The sequence below is a fragment of the Protopterus annectens genome, chromosome 9.part0 (genome assembly GCF_019279795.1).
Source record: "Protopterus annectens isolate FY-2018-M chromosome 9.part0, PAN1.0, whole genome shotgun sequence".
NCBI classification, from domain to species: domain Eukaryota; kingdom Metazoa; phylum Chordata; order Ceratodontiformes; family Protopteridae; genus Protopterus; species Protopterus annectens.
In genome coordinates, this window is record NC_056743.1 from 1,045,210,562 (window position 1) to 1,045,221,387 (window position 10,826).

Genomic DNA, 10,826 nt, shown 5'->3' on the forward strand with positions numbered 1-10,826 from the left:
AAATAACTGAACTGTTAACTGTTTAACACATTCTTTGGAGCCTCCTGGCTGATTTTCTGCTGTTTAATGTTCTTTTCAGTGTCTCACTACTATTTTTCTGCTGTGTTAAACATTCTCTAGTGTTTTGTTCTGAAACTAAGGTAGCTAGTAGCTGTAGCATAGCCCAGATACAGGCTTGCTGCTTCTGGAACTGTTTGTAGTGGTTTGTTTGTTTTGAGCATGTTTTTCAGGCCATCTTGGATTGGAAGGGGTCTACCTGCACTTTTGTGAGAGAATTGTGCTGCTCGAGACCTGTCTAGTAAAGGGAGGCCAGTCTAGGGCATGGAATAAGCATCTTCATTGGTCTTTTTGAATCTTTTTTAGAGTTTTTTTCAAGTTTTAGCACCTGGTATTTAGGACCTGCATGTGAGCAGATTTCTTGTTTGTGCAATGTGCAGCACCTCTTACTGCCACGCAATTGTGTGCCAAAGCCGAACAGTTAAATTCAACAAATTTTCCCTAAAACACAGACAGAAATATCCATCCACTGAACTCCTTCATTTTTCTTTCTGAAAAGCCACCCCTAGTGACAACAGTATCCAACCTAGCATTATGGACAGTTGGACTACCCTTGTTTCTCCTGCCAAACTTATTGACTTGGGTCTCTTGAAGCATTGTAGCAATTGCCTCACGTACACAGACGACCCTCTACTTATAACACAGTCTAGTACAGAGTACGAGAGATGTATTTACACCAAGAATCTAGAATCCATGCTGCCTCTCACTCAAAACAGTAAGAAAGAGAAGGTTGTCAACTCACCCACCACTACATATTCACATAGTACCATTACTCATACGCATACCACTACTCATACACATAGTGCACATCAAATACATAAATCCACATAAATCCACATACACAGAGGTTCTCTCAAAAAACTTACTGAAACAACAGAGACCTCCAAAGCTCCCCACAGCTCCCACGACACATAGCAACACCAGTGTCTCTCCTACCACTCCCATAAGGCTTAACACTCAAAAACTAAGTTTTCTTGTCATTGGAAACTCAATAGTGAGACACACAGATGTCCTACTCACCAGTTCGGATAAAGAGAAAATCATGGTCAGCTACCTGTCTAATGCCAGGATTTGTCAAATCACGCATGCATTGAGGTCTCTCAGCAACAAGCAACGTTATGACTCTTTCATAGTTCATGTTGGTGTGAATGACCTGAGACATGCCTCACTGGACTGGGTCTATATCAGATAACCAGACTTTTAATAGTTCGAATCACTAAACACTGAACACTAGTGATTGAACTATTAAAAGTTCAAATACCTGATAAAACTATTTTTTAAACATAAAAAAAAACTAAAGGGTGTGAGCAGGGGGCAAGCCACCCTGCACCCCCCGCTACTTAAATATACCCACTCTGAGATTGCGTTACAGTGTAGAAAATGAAACTCTTCCATTTCCACACTGTAGTACACTGAAGTGCAATTTCGGAGTTGGTATATTTAAGTAGCAGGGGGTGTGGGGGGTGCAGGGGTGCTTTCCCCCTGCTTACACCCTTTTGTTTTTTTTTCTTGTTTTTAAACATTTTCTTTTAGCAATTCAAAGTATGCATACTTCGATCACTAAAGTTCGATCTTTAGTGATTCGAAGTATGCATACTTTGCTAATCTGATATAGACCTCACTGGACTATATGAAGAGAGACATAGTTGAGATCTCTGAGTACGTGTCTAAGGCAAGTATGTCACTAGCCTTAAGCAACATACTACTCTCACCTAGAATGATGCCACAGTATAAACAAAAAATGATTGATTTCAGTAACTGGCTCAGTTTTGGTGTCATTCTGAAAAGCCATGGTCAACAAACCTCACTGCTTTGCCAGAGACGGTTTGCACCTGGCACCTCTAGGCTTTCAGCTGTTGGCAAAGGCTCTTGCCTCCCCCATAGTGCCTTTTTTAGGCAAGGTCTCAAAAACAATATTACTGATGTGAAATTAACCAATCAGAACAAAATAAGGGTCATGCTGCTGAATACCAGGAGCTTAAACCAAAAACAGCACTTTCTGGAAGCACTTCTATCACTAAAATATATAGATGTCTGTGCAGTCACAGAAACCTGGTAAAAGGCTTCAGAGAGTACTCTGGCCCTGCAAGGCTACAATGTCTTACACACCTTTAGACTGCAAAATGAACATGTGAAAACCAAAGGAGGCGGTGTTTCCATCTATATTAGATGTCTAGTCAGACTGGACAACTTCATGGAGTTACTCCAGGTCCAAGTTATGGTGGGTAAGACCTCCATTCAAGTCATAGCCAGTTATAGATCCGTCTTCATGGGTCATGACGCCCATGAAGCATACTTGACCAAACTGTAGACAATCCAAAGTTTACCAAACACACTGGTTATGGGGGATTTCAATTATCCCACCATCAAATGGAAATTCTGCGCAAGCCCTAACTCGTACCGCAAAAGATCTTTGACTTTGTTAATTCAAATGCCCTAGAAAAAATTGTCCATATCCCAACAAGAGGAACAAACATTTTAGATCTGGTCCTCGCCCACATGTCAAACAGGTGCACTGCTGCAACGTTCGGACTCTCATTAGTTAAAACTGACCACAAATCAGTCACCTTTGAGCTGACACTAACACCAGAATTCATAAAGGGTGAAATCAGACTAAAAAAATCATCAAGGTAAACTATACCCTCCTAGATGAATGTATAAATCCATTCCAAGTCCCACCACAAGCTGGAAGTGGTAACCACTCTGGAGCTTACACTAAAGCCCTGTACAATCACTTGCGTAAGTGTATAAACTCAGCTGTACCAGAAAGAATCAAAACCAGAGCACCAAGTAAAAAAAAAGCTGTCATGGTGAACATCCAGCATCAACAAACTTTACAATAAATGCAAAATGTTGCTGTCCAAGAAAATAAAGGCAATGCCCCAACAATGGAAAAGCACCCTCCTCAGCCTCAACAGGCAAATAAGACAACTTGTTAAATCCTCCAGGGGCTCCTTTGAGAGAACCTTAGCAAGTACAGCCAAGGAAAAGCATAAGGCCTTTTGCAGCTACGTACATAATGTAAAAGGTAGGACCCAAGCATGTGCAGAACTGGTGGCCAACAGTATCACGCACACTGACCCCACAGAGACAGTAAACCTGCTAGTGGATAGGTTTGGTGAAAATTTCACTCCCTTATTCCCTCCTAACTTACAACAAACCTTCCCCCAAACTCCCCCCCCCACCCTACATATCTGAAGAGCAGGCCCTCAAACCCCTGTCCAAGGCAAAAAACACATCCTCTATGGGACCAGAAGACACCCCAGCCTGTCTTCTAAACAGGCTAAAACATGAACTGGCATTACAACTAAATACCCTTTTCAATCATATTCCTGAGGAATAGAGAATAGCTACAGTTATTCCCCTCCACAAAGGTGGCCTAGTAACAGACCCAGGGGAATTACAGACACATAAGCCTGATCCAGCCTCATCTGTTAAGCCATAGAACGTATCATTATGGACCTCATAAATAAAGACATAGGTGACCTCCAAACCCTGGATCCTACCCAGTTCAGCTTTGTGAAGGGCAGATCCTGCCTGTTAAATCTGGTGGATTTCTTTGAAAGTGTGACCAAGGCCATTGATGAGGCAAATCTATGCACACAGCATACCTCAACTTGGCAAAGGCTTTCAACCCAATCTGGTTCACATACAGAACACACACTATCAAAGTGGGGGATTCCACATCAACCAGTAGACCTGTTACCAGTGGGGTGCCACAAGGGCAGTGCTGGGCCCCTTACGATTTGATATATACTTCTCAGAAGTTTAGGTCAAAACTAAGGGGTTATGACTGATCAAGTTTGCAGATGACTGCAAACTAGGTGCAATCATTGAAACCCCCAAATTATGCCAGTATACTCCATGAGGGTCTAAAGCAGACCAACGACTGGTGTATTAGTCATAGTCTCAAACTGAATGCAAAGAAATGGATCATCATTCCCTTCGGCACAAACAGCGTCTCTTCACACTATCAAATCAACAACAATACTCTAAGTACCCATGAAGTGGTAATGGACCTGGGGTCACAAGTTGACCGCCACCTTCACTTTGACCACCATGTGTTTACCATAGTAAGGAAAGCTTTCTACATATCACACTTGATTAGTAAAGGCATCATGTTGAGAGCAAAAAACTTTATAAGCCCCCTATACTCAGCACTCATCCATCCCATAATTGAGTATAATGCCCCATTCAGCATGTACCATACTAAGCACCTGCAGCAATTAGAAGGAATTCAGAGGTTTCTAACAAAGAAGATCAAGGGGCTCTAGCATGTGCCTTACACAGACCAGCTGAAGTCCCTGTCACTGTACTCCATATCGTATAGACTTCTTAGAGGAAACTTATGGCTGGCCTACAGAGCAACCCAAAACCTAAACCTAATGAACTTGCTGCACATCCATAAATCAAATGAGTTAGGGCTACCCATTCTAGGGACCTAAATATGGCCTGCAACTTAAATAGGACATGCTGGAGGGACAGATTTATCTCCCAGTGACTGCCACATTTTTGGAACAGGCTACCAATTTATGTGTAACAGAACACCTCTGTGATACTGTCTAAGTGGAACCTGGACAAGTGGATGGGGCACCGTAAATTCTTACCGGGGATAGCACCCACAAACCTCCTGGACATGGGCAGTCATCACTAAATGCAATCTTGGGTATTGACTAGCATTTCTATGGTATTACATTGGGATGAAACAGCTAGGCTTAAAATGATCTCCGGGTCGATAGCCTAGTAATCTCCTATGATCCTATGAGTTCAGTCTATGCTCAAAGTCACACATCATACCAGCTGCCTAACACAATAAGTATCACAGGTTAAAATGTTGTGTAAACTAAACAGAGAAGCCTACAAACCATAAAAAGGATTTTATCTCCAGTTTCTCTGTATACATTTTCACACTGCATGTGGTAGATTTAAACTGAATCTCATTTCATTGACAGGACAGTTCTGCAAACTTAGGGAAGAAATGCTGTTAAAAGTATTGCCTTCTATGATGTTTGGGGGGATCCCCCATCAACGCTGCAATCCCCCTTTTATGAAATCTAATCACCGCTGAGGTCCCAGCACTTCAGGGACAAAGGACAATCTCACTCATATCCTATCAAAGAAAAGTGACTTGACTAAATCACCATTTAGCATTCACACTATGTCTATAAGCTTTCCAATTTGATGTCTCCTAGTGTACATGGTAGTTCAGCTTTATCAATTTTCTTTTATTACTTAACAGCATTTATATTTATTTATTAATGTATTGATTTTGCTGATAAGGAAAGTCTGACTGGGTGAAAAAAAATATTTTCAGGGGAGGCCTGGGGAGAAAACTTCCACAAGATACAGCTAGAAAGTAACATACATGCATACACATGAATCATTTGAGCATACGAGAAAAAACAATGATTGTTTGAGCATACAATAGTGAAAAAACAAAAACATTGGCAAGATGTACATGAATAGTCAGCATACAAACATATTATAATCATGATACACGTAATACAGTGATATGGAAAATCATTCAAAAGTAAATCTAAATGAATCCTTATACTAACAAAGTTTAGACGTATAGAATTTTATAATACTAGGACAGTGCCAAAGTAAACTTTCATAACAATATAAAGGTGTGGAGAGTATTGTCAGTGTATGTGGCAAGGAGACATAATACTACAGGATAAGACTGAAGATTTGTGTACAGGTAGCCATTTTAGAACAGAATGGGATAGAGAGGATAAGGATAGCTCTCAGTCTATATGCTCTACTCCATCACTCTCGTAGTCCTTGTGCTGGTTACAACACACTTTTGCATATCAAGTTGACTAATTCTAACATAGGCCTCTCAAGTGTTCCTATTTTGGAGGGAGGTTCTTATTTTCAGATCTGATGTCCGGTTCGATTCTCAGCTAGAGCGTCTTCTGCATGGAGACATGCGTGAATGGGTGTACCTTCATTGAAGGTTGTGCATCAGGCCTGGCAAGCCGGTACGTAAAAATCAACTGCCAATCATTAGCAGACCGGAGTTCTGCTGTGGTGACCCCTAACCGGGAAAAGCCAAAAAACACAAACAATTTACCATTGCTCGGGATTTTTCTATTTGTGGAGGTATGTCCCTATTTTTAGACTTGATTTACCCATTCACACAATTTTCTTAATTCCTCTCGTGGCATGATTTTTGAAGCTGTCTAGTACACAGAAAACCACAGTACATGACCAACTTACAAGTGGCAAAAATAATTTAAAGAAAAATGACAGATACTTTAAATCTCAATTTTCTTAAGCAAAAATAAATGACCTTGTATGATAGAATTTTGAAATAGAGTGCATTAAAGTCTACAGATTGCACACTATCTTTGATAATGTGCTTACATTTTTTTCCATAATTTTTATCACTCTCTCTTTTTTAAATGTGTTTTTGAGTAGTACCCCACATTACTACTGGAAGCGGGAAGAGTTTTATGCTATTTGGTATTTAAATTTATGCTATTTGTCCAGATTTTTTAGCTAAATGTTCCCATTTTTCAAGGGCCTTTGTTCTTATTTTCAGTGTCTGCAGGTTGAGAGGTATGTTCTAACACTACACTCACTTACTTCTTTCAAGTTTCTCTTTTAAGTTGTTGTGTCTTTCGGCTTTTCCCGGTTAGGGGTCGCCACAGTGGAACTCCGGTCCGCTAATGATTGGTAGTTGACTTTTACGTGCCGAGTTACCAGCCCTGATGCACAACCTTCAACGAAGGTACGCCCATTCATGCATGTCTCCACGCAGAAGACACTCTAGCTGAAAATCGAACCGGACAGCGTCTTACTGTGTACTGCCTTGTATTTTAGGAATCTCTTGGCATTCATACTGTTCTCTCCTCATGACAAGTCATGCCAGAATGCAGGCAGTTGCTATACAAATAATATGCTTGATTTTGGTTTCTGTAAAACTACTGTGCTTTATGAAACTGCATGTAGTAAAGAAAAAGTGCTGCGTAATAAGATTTGTAAAATGAAAATATCCATTATAATATTTGAACATATATAAGCTTTTTTCATTTTACAGTTTGTCTTTGGCTGTTGGGTTGTAGCTAAAACTGGCCTCTGAGAGAGTTTTTCATTTCAAATTAACAAACTTGTAAATAAAAATAAATCCATAAGGTGGAAAAGGAAAATTTAATACAAACAAAACCACAAACAAAGAGAAAAATATATGTTAAGTAACTAAAATCCATGGCTACACGGCATCTTTGTACAGACTGGGTTGTTGCTGGATGCTCTAATTTCATGACATACAGGAAGCACAGCTTTAAGACATAGTTCAGTAAGTAAACCACAACAGACATGGTGTCGTTAGAGAAAATAAATGGTTTAAAATCCACAGCATTGCAAATGGTGATCAACAATAAGAGGGCAACTGAGATCAAGAATGCCATGCACACATTATTCAGTGTACATCAGTCCAAAGCAGTGTATAGTATCCACAAGAGGGGTCTTGCTGTTCACCCAGAACACTAGCCTTTCTGTATTTCAGCTGATGACTTGTCACTTGTTCAGACTACTAAAGTTGTTGATGGTGATCACCTTACTTCCGTTACCTTTCTTTTTGTGTGCTAAGTATGGCTAATGAGCCGTGAATAGAATGCTTTAAAAGCAACAGCAAATTGCTGGTCATTTGAGATGGGAATTTTTATTCACGTGGCTATGATGAGCATACCAGACACTTAGGATGCAAGCAGGGGTAGAGTCTTGGGGGAAAAAAATGAGTAACGCAGTCTTAGGAAGGAAAATATTTAATTAACAAGGAACATCAGCTTTTAAGACACAGACAGAGAGGGGAATTTTCACAGTGAGGGGCACACAGGGATTATAATGTAGGGTAGCTCAGTAAATATTGACAATTTCCAAGTGACAGAGTAAAAGTGAATTAAACTCTGCCCTGTGGGACTGCACAGGCAATGCCAGTATACAGCAGGCATTCAGCATGTGAACCAGAATGCTCTTCAGCTGAAATTCACTCTGGTAAGCAAATCTTTAACTTCAGGTTTAATTATACTGATTCTTCTCACAGCAGGTTCTGAAAATTTTGGAAACATGACAGAAAGAAGACGGGACAAGGAAGGAGTTGTACTAAGTCAACTAACTGCATGACCCTTTACTGCTTTCCTAAAGAAGATGAGAAAGGAAATGAAACAAGAGTGCATAGGTTCTCCTGCTGAGAAGTAGAAACCAGAAAGATGGCAGTGCCTACAAATATGAAGTACATTGACAACAGTACTGGCATCATTTCCATACAATCTCAGAGGCTGTAAACATCTCCGATAAACTAAATTAGGTGCAAGAAAATGTGGATCAGTTCTTAAAGTAAAACCGAATGTCATGAGAAAATGTGGATCAGTCCTTAAAGTAAAACCGAATGTCATGAGAACATGTGGATCAGTCCTTAAATTAAAACCGAATGTCATGAGAAAATGTGGATCAGTCCTTAAAGTAAAACCGAATGTCATGAGAAAATGTGGATCAGTCCTTAAAGTAAAACCGAATGTCATGAAATGCATAACAATAAATCCCTTACATTGCCTAGCCTATTCTAACATTGTAAAATCTCAAACTCACCCACGGGCTACAAACTATACTAATTCTGCCTTCATATTACTTACCCATAATCACACATTTTTCCTTCCTTCACCCTCTCTCCTATACTGTCTAAGCCTCCCTCTCCTCCTCCCATTCTCCTTTACTCACGCTATTTCTCCCTTCTCTCTCCTCTCCCCATCTGTTATATCTGTTCCAATTACGTTACTTTCGTGTAAATATTGTAACTTATTTTCTTCTTCTTGTATTTTTAACAACCATAAACATACTATTCTATGAAACTGCTCTCTAACATTTAATCAGCCATTTGTTTCTTTGTGATTCCTATACCTGTAGCAACTAGGAAACTTATTGTCTATGAATTTGGTCTGTAACATTCTTGTAATTGCGCTTGTTATTTTTTCTTTTGTTATTTACAAATATGTTAAAATGTCTTGTCTGCAAATGTTAATCACTAACTGTATGGAGCTTTTCGCCCCAGGCCTCCACCGAAAATGGGCTTCCAGGCCCAGTGGACTTTCTCAGTAAACAAATGCCAATACATAAATAAATAAATATTGCTACAAATGTGTAGTAGAATGTTTATTCAAATTATTAAAAAAGCTGTCAAAGCTATGAAAACTGAATTTAAAGAGTTACAGCTCACGAACAAGTCAGTTTTTTACTAACATACCAAAATGCCTTCCTCACAAACAGCCATCTCTTTGTCAACAAGAGCTAGAATTCAAGACTAGGCTTACCAAAAGCTGATGTTTAAAGAAGAGTATGAAATAGGCAATCTGACCATATGAGTAGCAGGACATGACAGAGCTTATCCACTGGACAGTGTATGCAGGCATATGAGTTTTAGAAGTAGCAAATAGCAGATAGGTCATTTGGTCTCAAGAGCAAGGGCCCTGATGTATACACTTAATGAAATAGGCCATACATTGCAGCACCATGCAAGCCACATTCAAAGTGCTGACCTACTAAAGAGGTGTACCTGCAGTACCCACCAAAAGAAGAGTGACTTCTGAAGAAGGACTAGATAACAAAATGAATCCCAGAGATGTACAGATGAATGGAACCATGCCCTAATTATGTATTGCTGACTGTAGCCATGCCCAGGGATGGATAGCTGAATATTGCCATGCCCATGGATGGATGGATGGCTGTAGCCATGGGCAGGGATGTTTATCTGACTATAGCCATGCCCCAGCGATGGATAGCTGACTGGAACCATGCACTAGAGATGGATGGCTGACTGTAATCATGTCTAGGGATGGATGGGCAGATGGATGGATGGGTGGCTGAATGGCTGTAGCCATGCCCAGGGATGGATGCATGACTGTATACATTCCCAGGGATGAATATTTTAATGTAGCCATACACATGGATGGACAGATGACTGGAAGACATACCCCAGGGATGAATGAATGAATGAATGAATGAATGAATGAATGAATGAATGAATGAATGAATAATTGTAGCCATGTCCCAGATATTGACAGATGACATGACTAAGACCAAAGATGGAAGATGACCAACCACAGTGAGGAATACATGATCATACCTATATTGTGCGTAGAGGACCATAGGCATATTCCAAGAAATAAACAATGACCATTTCCATTGCCACAAATAGAGGTAAGAACATGTTTATACCCAAAACTAAACAATACTTTATAGGTTCATAGGTTCATACTAGACTATCTGCCCTAGGGCGTTTATAAGTCAAGCCAGAGTGTGTTTGGTTTTCGCCACCCATTTTAAATTAATTTTGCTATGCCCTTTTTTGAGGTTAGTATACTGTGCCTCTGTCTAACAGTGACACATAAGTGATACCCGGGGTAAACCTATGATCTCCCATCCACTCATCAAGATTCCTCTTGAAGAGAGTCAATGAGGGACTCTGCCTAACCTGGACTGGGATTTTATTCCAGAGTGAAGGGAGCCTCTGGGTTATGAATCTGTTCCTCCAGCATGTCCAATTTATTTCAGTGCTGAGGTAGCTCGATGGGATTTGGATTTTCTGAGGTGCAGCATGTCCATTAATTCCGGGTTGGACATGGCTTTATACGTCAGGCACAGATCGCCTCTGAGCAGGCGGTATGCCACTGAGTAGAGCTGGAGTTTCTTTAAGCGGGCAGCATATAGCATCTGTTTGAGCCCTTTGATCCTCTTGGTGAGGTACATTTGGGGTCTTTCCAGTTGCT

General features: G+C 40.3%; 1 long non-coding RNA gene across 1 annotated transcript in view; it reads left to right on the forward strand.

Annotated features, from left to right (window-relative positions):
- The window catches only part of LOC122810923, a 199,040-nt gene extending 189,880 nt beyond the window's left edge, over positions 1 to 9,160 (forward strand). Inside the window, exon 4 of the long non-coding RNA XR_006366153.1 lies at positions 8,108 to 9,160. This is a non-coding gene — a long non-coding RNA (uncharacterized LOC122810923). The remainder of the gene's footprint in view (positions 1 to 8,107) is intronic.
- The last annotated feature ends 1,666 nt before the right edge of the window (positions 9,161 to 10,826 follow it).